Source organism: Equus caballus, chromosome 4 (assembly GCF_041296265.1).
Source record: "Equus caballus isolate H_3958 breed thoroughbred chromosome 4, TB-T2T, whole genome shotgun sequence".
In the NCBI taxonomy this organism is placed as follows: Eukaryota; Metazoa; Chordata; class Mammalia; order Perissodactyla; family Equidae; genus Equus; species Equus caballus.
Genome location: NC_091687.1, coordinates 65,720,100 through 65,733,758, shown reverse-complemented (window position 1 = coordinate 65,733,758; position 13,659 = coordinate 65,720,100). Strand labels below are relative to the sequence as shown.

The window sequence follows — 13,659 nt, the reverse complement described above, 5'->3', positions numbered from 1 at the left end:
CACTGGGACAGGAAAGCCTGGGGCAGGAACAGGCTTCAAGGTGGAAGGAGGTGGGGGCTCTACAGATTGTGAACTTGACTTGGACAAGCTGAATTTGAGGCACCCTAAGAGGAAACAAGAAGAGATGTCCAGGGAGCAGGTAGGGTGCTTAGAAGAGAGATGGGAGTTGGAAGAAAGTGTGATCAGGGAATGAATTGGTGGTTCTCAACCCTGACTGAACAAGAGCATTTAAAAAATGCTAATACCCGGACCCAACGGCAGAGATTCCGATTTATTAGGTCTGGGGCAGGGCCTGGCATCGGCATTTTTAAAAGCTCCCCAGGTGATTCTAACATGCAGCCAGGGACGAGAACCACTGGTGTGGATGGTTATTGAACCCACAGGACTGGATGAGACAGCCTAGGGAAGGAGTATAGAGTGAGAAGAAAATCGATCTTCAAGTCCTGTCGATTTCAGTCCCTCTCACACCTCCAGGGCCCCGCTGGGAGATGAGAAAGAGAGGATGACATAGCAACTGCCCCGCCATTGCCATCAGTCCTCATGTGGAACGTGGGAAGGAGAGCCAAATAAGAAGCACGATAGTCTTCTTGGATGTGGCAGGGCTTTGGAGTGACAAAACTGTTCTCCTTCGTGGGGCCACCTGCCCTCCACTCAGGAAGCTGCTCTGGCCTTCACAGCTGACCCGCCAGAGGCTGCTCGGGAGCAGACTCCACCTCCCCTCCTGCCCAGGGCAACTCCACGAGGCTGTCACTGCAGCTGGTGGCCCTGTCTGCAAGTGCCAGGCCAGGCTGATCTGTGAGAACACACACACAGTGCACCCTCGGGCCATCTACCGCTTCCTTTCTTCCTGGCCATTTTGTTTTTCTGGCTCTCAGATTGCTCATCTGTAAAACAGAATAGCTATACTCAAGCCAAACAAGACAGTGAGTTTTTTTGGTGAGCATCAGAGTGGTCATGAAGGAAACTACGGAAACGTGTGAAGCTCCTTCTATCTGCCATACGTCTATTGTTCTCCAGGCTGGGTGGAAGGAAGATGCAGGGAGGGAGGCAGAGAGATGAAGGGGACCCGCAGACCCCTGCTGCTCTTGGGCTGCTTACAGAAGAACATGCCTCCCATAAGTGAAAGGCTGGAAGCGAAAAAGCCCACGGCATTTGGGTCAGAAGGAGCCCACAGTTTACGAGGGCAGAGGGCAGCGGGAAGGGGAAGGCACTGGAAGCCCAGCCAGAAGGTTATTTCCGTGAGAACAAACATTTTCTTCCCTCATTTGCGTCTCCACGGCAAGTGGCCAGTGTCTGTTCTGGGAGCCAAGAGGGAACGTGGCAATGTTCAGCCAGACCGGGCTTGAATGTCAGCACTGCCACGCTCTGATTGTGTGACCCCCGGGCAAGTTACGAAGTGTTGTCCTTTCTGAGCCTGTTTCTTCATCTACACGTTGCTCAGCATGAAGCCTGGAACACAGCAGAAGTCAATCATAAATATCAGCTACTTTTGCTCTTAACAGGATTATACCAAATTCAGAAGGTTACGAGCTAACATGAAAAAGACCTGACTTCCCTTTCTTCCTTTAAGTTGAATCAAGTGAACTTTCAGGCAGGCACCAGGGTAAAGCCTGCCTGCCAATTCTTTGTAAACAGTGAGGCTTCCTGCAGTGTTATGGGCTGTCGGGGGAGAAGGCATTGTGAACTAGCACCCATTGTGACGGTCTACAAGGTGAGAAGTCGATTATCCCACCTAGGGTGCCAGGAGCAGGAGTGAAAGGTCAGACACAGGGCCAGGAATAATTGCCTGACACAGGGACAGTCCGCAGGGAATACCAGGAGCCCCCTGGGCAAGAGGTCAGTGGGAATGGGGGGTAGGGGCGAGGGAAGACCTACCAGAAAATGATTCTTGGTTGGGCGGGTAGATGAATGGTTGGAATCCTGTAGCCTCATGCCCCTGGCTGGGACTAGAGGATCTGGTAGACTTGGATAATTGGTGCTGAGTCCCTACCCTGATGCTAACAGCTTCTCCAGTCCCCATCTTTGACTGTTGCTTCTCCCCTGGGGCCAGGATGGCCCGTTCGGCCCCATGGCAGTTCTTCTCCCAACATCTGGACTGTAGCCACCTCTCCCCATCCTGAGTTGGAGGGTTTCCCCAGGGCCGGCTGCAACCTCAGCCCACATCACCCCACTGGGGCAGGTTGGCAGGGCCTGAGTAACACGAAGGAGTCCTCTGTGTGTCCTACCCCAGACCCCTGCTCTTCCCACCTTCTCCTCTTATTCCTCCTTTTTCTGCTCCCCCGGGTGGTAAGTTAGGGCCCCAAATTGAGGCCATGTCTCCTGCCTTCCTTCCCCCAGAGCCTGGCCTGCCTTCTTGGTGGCCCCGTCTCCACCTCTGTGTGCGGAGCCCAGCCAGGGTGTTGAAGTGCCTTTGGCAGAGTCGAGAGTCTCAGACAAGATGCCCTGCCTGAGCCCAGTGTTCCTGAGCCCCCCTGGTGGCATGGGGGTGTCCAAAGATCTCGGCCAGGGAGCTCGTTTGCTGGGCTGCAGGCTCAGCCTGGTCTCAGCAGTGGCCGGCCTTGGGAGGTGAGGGGAGGTAGCTGCCTGGTTGCTTTGGGGCTCTGGGCACTATTAGTTGAGGCTCCTGGAAGTTCTGGCACAGGGCTGGAGCTCTACTCACATTTGTTGCATAACTTATACCTGGAAGGGACCTTAAACACTATCGATCCAACCCCCTTCATTTTGCAGACCGAGCAATGGAGTCCCTGGGAGCAGCAATAACCTGCTGGGACTAGAACATCTGAGCATGGTTCCCTCTCATTCCTGCAAAAGGCTGTTCCTTTTGCACATTACACTCAGAGTTACAAAGTTCAGCTGTCCTTGCCAGCTTCTCCTCTGGCGGGACATGCTCTTTCTCAGCTGACCATCAACAAATCCATCCTAGGTGTTAGCCTCTGACAGTGCCCTAAAGGTTCCCTCCAGTCAAGGACAGCCTGGTGACCAGGCGCCCAGCCTCACAGCCCCAAAGGCATGAACTATGGATGGCGGAATCTCAGACAGAGGCCCTCCTTGTTAGCATCGCCCCCACTGCCCAGCCCCCATGGGTGCAAGCAACCACCAGAGGATCTCAGCCACTCAGCAGAAGCCGAAGCAATTGGATTGCAGAAATCCATGAAAAAGAATGGATTTTCTTACTGCACTCAGAGTCTTTAATTTCCTGTGTTTGCCCCCAAAGGGCTTTTTCATCGACAAAGCACTTGGTTCTGTGGGCAGTGCGGTTGAAGAGAAGCTGCTGATGGAGAGATTAGCGATCAGGGACATGCAGGGGCTGGTGTGCTGGGAGGATGGCTCCGATGAAGCAGTAGGAGAGCCCAACCCAGCCTGGGTTAGGGGCAGGGGTGCCCCAAACGGCCAAGAGTGGGCAGACTCAGAACAGAAGCCAGGTTGGGCTGCAGTCAGGAGCCAGGTGGCAGTGAGCAAGTTGCCAAACCAGAAACAAGTGCTTTTGAAAACGGATTCCTAGGGACCTTTCAAATCAGCTGAGAGAGACAGTGGGAGTTAGGGATGGGGGCCAGCTGGAACGTTCTAGAGCCAGAGTCAGGACACAAGAAGCTCAGATCAGAGTCTGTGCCCATCCCTCCCCATGTGTTCTGAACTCCAGACTCTGTCAGAGCCCTGAGCTGAATTCGTGGGCTGTTGCAAGGAGGAGAAACTTCTCCCCTAGGAGAAGGAACAGGAACAACTTGGGGAAGATAGGGCTGATGGGTTTATGAGAGAGCAGGGGGAAAAAAGATTTTCTGTCTTCAACTGTAAGAAGGATGTGTATGAAGGGTCTCCTCAGCTTAGCTATAGAGAAGAACTATAGGCTCACTTTGAAGCAGTTAATATTATAGTCAGACATATGGAAGGACTTCCTGACTACCAAATTAATGAGCTGCCTGGGTCACCCTTCCCACACCCCATGCACTTCTCACCTTAGCTGAGGCCACTTGACACGGCCCCTCCCTGCTCTTTTCAGGAACCATGGATTCCTAGTTCCAGGGACTCAGCGTGAATCTGGCCAGCCTGCAGGGTTCCAGCCCAGGCATGAGCCCAGACCTCCTGCCTTGGGCCAGTGAGTTCTGCGATCTTGCTACAACCGGCCAGAAGCTCACAGGCTCTCCAGGGAGCCTGAAAACTGACCACACCCTGCTTCTTAAGATATCTTCTCCTCCTGCCTGGTTCTCCTCTCGCCTCCCTGGCTTCTCCCTCTCAGCCTCTCATTCGGATTCCTTCTCCGTGGCTCACCCTGTCAATGTTGTGTGCTCCAGGGCTCAGCCCAAGCAACCTTCTCTCCAATGTCTGCACTCTCCCTAGGTGATCGCATCGCCCCCCAGGGCTTTAAATTCCCTCTATCTGTTGCTGACCCCCAAGTATCTATCTCCACCCCAGATGCCTCCCCACACATCCAACTGTCTTCTTACATCTCTAGTTGGATGTCTACAGTCATCTCAAACTTAGCAGGACCAACGCACAACACCTGAGCTCCTCTTCTGAGCCTGCATCCTCCTCCAGCTTCCCTATCTTGGTGACCAACATCACCTTCCACCTGCTGTTCAAAGCAGTGAACATTAGTGAGCATTCTTGATACCTTCCATTCCCTTACCAGTTGCCTATGCCCACTCTGTCAGGGAATCCTGGGGAGACCCAGTGGATCCTGAATCATCCCACTTCTGTCCGACTCCATCTTGACCACCATGACCCGCCATATCCTAATGGGGTGTAGTTAAGCACCCAGATTCTGGAGCCACTCCCTGTGTGGCCTTGGGCAAATTACTTAACCTCTCTGGGCCACAGCTTCCTCACATGTAAAGTGAGGACAATAACAACATCTCCCTTATGAAGTGGTTGTGAAAATTAAGTCAAATGATGTATGTAAGAAAGAACAGTGCTGAGTACATAGGAAACATTTAATCAATAGAATCATTGTCTAACTCAGCCCCATGCAATAGAAACATAATGTGAGCCACAAATGGAAGAAATATAGGTAATTTAAAATGTTCTAGTAGCCACATTAAAAAAAGTAAAAAGAAACAAGGGGAATTAATTTTAATGATACATTTTGTTTAAGCCAGTATACCTAAAATATGATTTTAACATGTAGTCAATACAAAAATATGAATATTTTACATTATTTTTATTGTGCCAAGTCTGAAATCCAGTGTATCTTTTACACTCGCAGCACTTCTCAATTGGGACTTGTCACATTTCAGTGCTCAAAATCTCCATGGGGCCAGTGTCTTCTGCTTTGGCCAGGGCAGGTCTGGGTAGTCTCGATGTTTCCCTTCTTATACAGCAGAGTTTCCCAATCTCTGCACCACTGACATTTTGGGCGAGTGATGGAGACAGAAATTGCACCCAGAGTATATACAGAAAGAGCGAGATGTGAGTGTAGTGACCCTGGGTTATCCCAAAAGAACAGCAGCTCTGGGGAACAGAGACATGTAGAGCAGGGTTTTGCAACCTCAGCACTATTGACATTTGGGGCCAGACACTTCTCTGTTGTGGGGGCCATCCTGCGTACTGGAGGATGTTTAGCAGCATCCCTGGCCTCTACCCACTAGATGCCCGTAAGACCCCCCACCCTCCACCGCAGTCAGACACTGCCAAATATCCAGGGAGAGAGGTCCCTCCTGGTCGAGAATCATTGTTCTTGAGTCTCTTCTGTTTAAATTCCTCTAATGGCTTCTCACTGCACAGAGGATGGATCCCAAACCCCTCACTGGTTGGCACAGTCCTGAGATCTGGCCCCCGTCTGCTGAGCCCATCTCCTTCTCTGTCCTGGGTGCCCACCATGCCCCGGTCCTCCCAGCCTCCTGCAGTTCCTGAGCAGGCCAAGATTGTCCCCTCTGTGGGGTCTCCACCCAACTGTTCCCTCTGCTTGCCATGCTTTTCCCCTTGACCTTCCCTCTGCTGGTTCTTCCCATCCTTCAGGTCTCAGCTTAAGGCTCGCTGGGGTCTGCCAGCCACCTCTACCCGCCCCGGATCTCTCCTCGCCCTTCACTCACCACCCCTCCCCATGGTGAAAGTCTCTGCATGCCACCTGATATCTTTCTAGGTTACTATTGTCTATCTCTTCCTCTGAAACATAAGCTCTGGGACCACAGGGACCTTGTCTATCTTGATTATCACTGTCCTCCCAGCATCCAGAGGAGTGCCAGGCACAGAGTAGGTCCTCTCAGTGAGTATTCACTGAAGGAACCAATGCCCCTCTGCTCTGGCCTCCAGGCCTCAGCTCGAAGTCCCCACAGTGTGCCCACACAGCTATGCCAGGAGTCCCCCTTGATTCTCCGGTGGGTTGGTCAAAGAGCTGCTGCCTTTCCAATGTCTGCTTGGCAGGCTGCTGTAGACGGCAATTCAGGTTCTGCTCCAGGTTTTGCTCCGTGCAAAGGCAGTCTGTGGAGGTGGTGAAGGATGAAATCCATTCTCTGCAGGGCCAGATCTGCCAAGAGAGGGCATCTTCTTCTAATTCACACGAGGGGGCCACGGGGCTCGCAGTATCCTTGCCACTCTGGCTGCCTGATGGTGCCAGCTGCCCAGTCCCAGAGGAACTCCCCATTGCAGGAGTGGTCCCTTCTGGTGCCCCAGGCCTGGCCAGGCACCTGTGGGATCCAGCCTGGATGGAAAATGCCTGGATCTTTGCTCTGGACCTGGGAATCTGCTGGAGGTTGGACAGCACCTCCTCCCCATGTCCTTGTCCTATGAGACCTCCCTGCCTCCTCAGCTATGCACGAGCAGAAGCAGCAGGCCCTGGGACTCTCTGCACCCCCTTCAACCCTACCTGCCAAGGCCAGCTCCAGCTTCCACATCTCTTAGACTGTCATCTAAGAAAGAACTGCCCAGCCAGCAGAGCCTGCAAATCCTGGGAAGTGGCAGAGGGAGAGGCTAAGAGAGCAAAGCCAGCCCGGGGAAGGAGCCTCACCAGTGGCAGGCAGTGAGGAGCAGAGGGTGGATGCAGGATCTTGGAGCAAATGGTCCTGGAGACCTTGCCTAATAAGTGCCCTTGAGAGATGCCCCCTCCAGCGTCCTCTTGGGGCAGTGGGGGCAGCTTCCAAAGACTGTTCAGGGCCCATTCCACAGGCCTCTGACATCCTGGCTAGGCTCTTGTCTCAGGCCAGTAGAGTCTGGAGGGCTGGAGATCAGCCCCCACCCCTTTGATATATGGGGAAACTGAGGCCCAGGGCTGTGAGATTCCAAATGGAGTGGTCTGGAGAGCAGGGGTCACTGAGAGGGCAGTATTAGGAGGACGAGGTAGCAGGAGGGCAGCCAGGGCCTCTGAGCTACTCCCCCAGGCCTCTTGGCCACAGGGCTCCCCCATCCCTACCCAACTCAACCTTTGTCTGATTTGCTCCCTGTGACAGCTGGGGAGGCTGGGCCTCGCCCTGGCTCCTGCCATCAGCCATCTCTGTGTGGCACTAAAGATGTGTGCGGGAGCCAGGCCTCGGCAGCAAGCTTGGCAGGCAGCTCGGCGTTGCCTGGGAGACCACAGAGGAAGAAAGCTGCTCCACACGGCTACCGAGGGCCAGATGGCTCGTGGCTCCAGAGATGCCTCTCCCAGGGGCCACAACCTCATATACACCTTGCAGGGGTGTCTCCCAGACACCCATAAGGCAGATGGGAAAACTGAGGTGCCAAGGAGTGGAAGGTCTGACTTGTTGACACACTGAGGGTCGGTGGCGAGGAACCAAGGACAGACGCAGAGGCCCTGCCTCCCAGCCCTGGGCTCTGCTGACCTCCTGGACCTGCAACTCAGGAACACACAGCCAGGGGGCGTGCTGGTCGCCATGGCCAGGTCTCCCAACCCTGCCCCTCTGGAAAGACCTGAGGCTCTGTTAAAGGCCGCTACTAAACCTCGCTCTCTGGAGCAGCGGGATGTGTAGCCACAGAGTCTGAGGAAAACTCCCAGCTCTGGATGCATGCACTGCAAGTGAATAAGACAACACTGAGAGTTGGAAGCTGGGCTCTTGGCTGGGGTGCCATCAAGGAGCCAGAACAGGGTGCTGAGATTGGGTGGCTGTGCCTTGGAGTTGGGGAAGTCCACCGTCTTCCTTCCACACAAGAGGAAATCGAAGTGTGTGTTGGGTGGGGGGAGAGTGTCAGTCGTTCAGAAAGGCTGCCTGGCCCGGTTCCCCTCCTCAAAGCTGGGAGAAGCAGGTATGGGACCTCCCTCACACCTCCAGAGACCCACAGGGTTGGGGGGACCCACTATCCTCAAGGTGGGTGTGGCTGTTTTGCTGAAGGTGATTCTAAAATAGCCGTTCCTCAGCTCGCCCGGCCGGCCGGCCGTGTTCAGTACGCAAGCCTTCCAGCCAAGTGCTTAGAAATGCTGAGCAGGACAGCCCTGGGTGCTGACCCCGGAGGAGAAGAGGAGCTCACCTCTGGCCTGCCCTCGGGGACCCCCAAGGCTGGTGGGTGCCTCCCCTCGCTCTCCAGTTCATGCGTTGGTGAAGAGCGCATACCTGGCCTGGGCTGGAGTTTGAGGCTGGACCTCTCAGGGTTGTGGGGGCTGGTGGGGATGGGGCCATCAGCTGGGGATGGGGAAACCTGGAAGTCTTCCCAGAGAAGGGGAGGGAGAGGGGACAGTCGGGCCCCCTCCCATGGAAGGTCGGGAAATACCCAGCACAGCTCCAAGCACAGATCTTAATGAGTCTCTTCTCTGGGAGCAGGGACATGGCTGTAGGCTTCTCAGCACTGACATTCAGGCATAAATTAAACAGGGAGACAGCCAGGCGGCTCTCCAGGTTCACGTAACCGAGCTAAATTGCCCCACAGCGCTCTCCTCCGTGGCACAAACAGAAACCACCCCCCTGCTGGAGGTTGTCGCCAGGCGGCCCAGCAGCGTCTGCTCAGAGAGCTGCCTGCAGCCCCGGGGCCTCCCGCCCCCAGCCCCTGCCTGCTGCCTGAGCTGTCAGCCCGACTCCCAAACAGGCTGATTATCCCTACCGAGGGAAAACAAAACATGTCAGCAGGCCCTGAGAAGAGGCCTGTCTTCTTAGGCAGAAGTAATCTGAGGAAAACTCCCTGCTCTGATCTGCAATAGGAGGTGAATGAGCTGAGCGCACGCGGCTTTACCAGCCCCGCTTTCTCCTGGCACCGGGGCAGCCTCTGCCAACATCACCTCCTCCGAGAAGCCTTCCGGGCCTACACTGACCCTGCCCAGGCTCCCTGCAGGCCTCCCTGACCGTCCCAGGGCCTGCGGCGAGTTCTCAGTCACTATTCCCCTGTGTAGCCCTGGAGTTTTGTGGACTCTTGGCTGTACGGTTTGTTATTTTGTAGGAATTTTGGAAATGGTTGTGGGCTAGAAGACTTGCTGACTCCTCCAGGAAGAATTCTCTTCCTGGTTGAACGGGGTGCCGTTCAGGTGAGAGGAAGGATGCCACGGAGTTTCGGATCTAGCTGCCTCTGTTTGGGAAGAAAAAAATCATGACTGAGACCCTCGCTCGGCCCATTGGACACCCCTCATGATTTCCCACCCCTGTACTTGCCCTTGGGTTCCCTCCACCTGCGATGTCCTTCAGCCAGTCCTCTATCACAGCTGACCTGCAAACTCAGCCAAACAAACCAGACAAAACCCCAACCCTCCCCAGCTTCAAGGGGTCTCAGCCCCCAGGCCAGACTTTGTACCTCCACCCTGCCTGGTGTTCATCTGAGCAGACATCTCCACTCGCTCTCCCTGGGCTGGGAGCTCCTGTGGGCAGGGGTCATGCCAGCCACATCTGCCCAGGCCCCAGACCGTGGACCAGACACAGCTCACGTCCAGGAAACATGCTGAGTGAATGAAAAGGAAAGTTTCCTCTTCCCAGCCCGGCTTCTCTACCTCTTCCATCTATGTGAGCTGCCCATGCTGCTGCTGCCATCTCCTCCCAAACTCTAAGGAGGGTCCTTGTGTGATATTTACCCAGGGCCCTCCTGCCTGTCCTCTTGGGGAGGGAACTAACATTCTCGGAACGCCTCCGATGTGCTGGGTAAAGTGATAAGCATTTTACACATGGATCTGGTCTACCCTCACAGCCCCACTGTGTGTTTGGTGTATTGTGCCCGACCCTACAGATGCAGAAAGTGAGGATCAGAGAACATACAGACCTGCCCCAGAACCTGGGTGGTAGAGCAAGGATCTGAGTTTCAAGGCTCTTGCTTCCATGCCAGGGGCTCTTTCCTCTGCAATAGACAGTTACTCCATTCACCTAGGGTTCCCATGACCAAGCCTCAGGCAAGAAGCGCTGCCGCGGGGTGGGGGTGGGGGGGAGCTCACACTGCCCCCAGGAAGGCTCACACTGCAGCTCCCCATCCCAGGGTGGATGCTCCATCTGAGCGCATTTCAACCCAGTTATATCATCATTATCCTCAGCTAACTGTTAATGGGCATTTACCATATATGCCAGGTGCAATGCTAAGCGTTTTTGCAAATCGATACATGATAAATTTCACAACAACTCTTTGAGGTTTGTCATTTATAATCTCTACATTGCAGGTGAGGAAACTGAGGCACAGAGAGGTTAGCAAACTCACCTAAGGTCACGGCTATTAAGTAACAGAGTCCACGTTCTTAATAGCATTCAGGCCGGAGGCGTAGGAAATGTGGATCACGTGCCTCTGCCCTGCAGCTAGCCAGAATGACGTTCTGGGGGCATCTAGCATGTTGCCCACCCCACCCTCGCCCACCAAGTGGCACACAGAGGGCTGGGGCTGCCAACTCTCCTCCCCAGCCTGCCTGTAGCTCTGGAGAGTAGGCCCAGAGTCTGCCACCTCTCTCCCCGACCACTCACCCCAACTGTGAGCTCATCAAGGGCCGGGGCCAGATTCATCCTCTTTTATTTCCTCCCACAGGAGAGCAGAGACCAGAGCTGAACAAAAAGGGAGCATAATGATTTTACATACGCATTTACGATGTTTACTCTGCCTGCTTCCAAAGCAGATGTAAGGTGGTTTCGAATATTGAAATGCATAATTAGGACAATACAATTATTCTTTAAAACAGAGCTGTTGGAATCCAATCAGCAGTCAGGAAGATGGAGCTCTTTGGGCAGCTGGGAGGCCCCAGGCTGGAATGCAGGAACCTGGGTTCATGTCCCTGGCTTGGCCACAAACAGCCTTACGTAAGTCATTCATCCTTCTTGGGTCTCAGCGTACCTATCTGTAGAACAGGCAGGTGGAATATGTCGTGCGGAGATTGAAATTGGTGGACAGCTTTTCATTCTGTGCTACCTGGAGCCCTAGGGGTTAGTTAAGGACAGTCCAGTGGCTGCTGTGGGTGGACAGGGAGGTTAGGGGTCAGGAGATGGGCCCCAGGCTGCCACTCCCACCACAATCAGAGTGACTACTTTCATGTATTTTAATCATTGAGCTTCTGCTAAAAATGTTTGAAAAACCGCACCAGACAAGACATTCTCTTAGTCTCTCAGTGTGAAAAGCCCTCTCCTTCTGTCCACGCTGCTGGCCCACCCACCCACACCAAGCTCCATTCTGGGCATAGCTGGGGTTTCCCTGATCTCAAAGGATGCTTGAGGCCAGGCAGGGAGACGTGGGTGCCCCCTTAGGGAAGGGACTACAGTTCGGGGGCTCACACTTGGCCGGGGTTTCTAAAAAGAAGCTAGGGCCCCTTCTCTCCCTAGACAGGAGCTCACCCTGGGCCTCTAAGACCCAAGCCCTGTGCGTTGGTCCGGGAGCTGTGCACGTCAGGGGCCCTCCCTCACCCTGCCTCAGCCCAGCTGTGCAGGGCCTCTGTGCTGCAGGCAGGTGCCCAGGACACGGTCTCCTCGAGGAGACCACACCAGACACAGGTGGGCAGGCGGGTGGCCCAGATAAGCTCCTGTCCACAGCGGGGACTGGACGTTCCAGCCACCGCAGCTTTGGGGATGACTCAGCCGCTGCCCAGATGGCCAGGTGCCCCCTATGTGGACCTCAGAGTCTGTGCTATCAGCTCCCTGGCACCCCAGTGCCCACTGCCTCCCTCTGTCATTGGCATGGCTGTGGCCGCTGATCTTTGATCACTGTGGTAGGGTGGGTGGCACGGAGCCATGCACTCTCTCAGCCAGTGTCCCTATGGCCAACTTGCTGGTGTACTTTGTCACCTTAAAGTCTGGTCCCAGCCTGAGCCTCCCCCAGAAGTCTAATCCCTCCTAAGCCCAGCCATGAGCAATTCATGCAATGGGAGATCTGAACTGCAGCGCGGAATTCAGGTTCAGTGTGCGTAGTACTCCTGCACCCCTTGAAAGGGAGAGTCCTGTGTCCCGGGAGTGGGGTGCAGGAATAGGTGCCGCACTCAGGCCTGTGGTGATCAATCCTCCGGCTCTGTGGTGGGAGGAAGAGAGGAAAGGGGATAGGAGAGCCAAAAGGACAGATGGCCAAGGCCCAGGACAAATGGGCCAGGGGAGGGTAGAGATGCTGGGGCAGCAACTTCCCCATCCCATGAGCACAAGATAGAGGGCCTCCCTGGAGCCTGGGGGCCCAGAGTAGCACACCCCTACATTCCTGCAGGACAGCCTGCAGACTCCAGTATACCCAATGTGTGCCAGCCACGGCGGGTCTGACTTGGCTTCTGGGATCTGGGCTTTTCCATCAGCTGACCCCATGCTGTGACTTGGAAGCCCCACGACCTCCTGCCAGCTTCATGCCTCACTGCACCTGCCTCTGCTGCATGGGACACCTATGACCATGCCCCTCGGCTTCCTTGACCCAACCATCATCACCCGTCCTCGGCCTCCCATTAAATGATGGTGGTCCCCAGAGCTTGGGTCCTGACTCCCTTTTCACTCTTAGTGGCAACTCTTAGGCAGCACTTAGTGGGCTCGCAGCACAATCTCTGTGGGAGGAGACAGAGATGTCACACACAGGCTCTGATACTCCCACCATCTCCCCACACCCACCCAGCTGAGCACCAGTCTCTGTTCACCAGCTAATTGCCAGGAGACCCAAATCCCTCGTTTGAGCCCCACCCCTGTCTAGCCAACCATCTGCTGGACTTCTCCACAGTGATGCCTCACAGATGCTTTGCAGTCAGCCAGTCCAAAACCAAGCTCATCCCTGTCTTCTAGGTCTTTGTAAAAGGTACCACCATCTCCCCAACTGCCCAAACCACAAACCTAAGTAGGAATAAGCCTCTTCTGCAGAGACCACTCCCATCTCGAGCTGGTCTGCCCCAGCCTGTCCCTCATCCACAGTAGGAAGGCATTTAGTCCCTCCTTTCCAACCACACGGAAGTGCCCAAGCCAGGACATCATTGCCTTTTACCAGTTACAATATCCTCCCAACTGGTCACCAGACCTCTGCTCTCACCCACTCTGCAGTTGGGATAGAGTGAGTTTTGCCACCTGCTAATCTGACTAAGCCATTTCTTTGTTCCAGAATCCTCAATGGCTCCCTATGTCCCATTGTATCCTGTCTAACTCAGCCGAACTCTCTGCAATCGGCTTCCAGGTCTATGTTTTCTCCTTCCTGACTTGCTCTCCACTCCAGCCTTCCCTGACACACCGACGGAGTTTTCCTTCCCCTCCCCCGTCCTGTCTCCGTTCATTTTTAACTCTGCCCCAGCCAGAGCAAGAAAATACTTCCACCGGAGGGCTCTTCTTCCTCAATCCCCATGTCCAGGTCATGAAGGACCAGCTCCATCCACCCTCTTACAGGGGTCTCCCCAGCTGCCTC

The 13,659-nt window shown here is 54.7% G+C and overlaps 1 long non-coding RNA gene across 1 annotated transcript; it reads left to right on the top strand.

Annotated features, from left to right (window-relative positions):
* The first annotated feature begins 1,713 nt into the window (after nucleotides 1-1,713).
* Nucleotides 1,714-12,746, top strand: LOC106783065 (uncharacterized). The gene is made up of 3 exons (XR_001380562.3): nucleotides 1,714-1,836; nucleotides 10,997-11,114; nucleotides 12,496-12,746. It is a non-coding gene; the product is annotated as an uncharacterized lncRNA (long non-coding RNA).
* The last annotated feature ends 913 nt before the right edge of the window (nucleotides 12,747-13,659 follow it).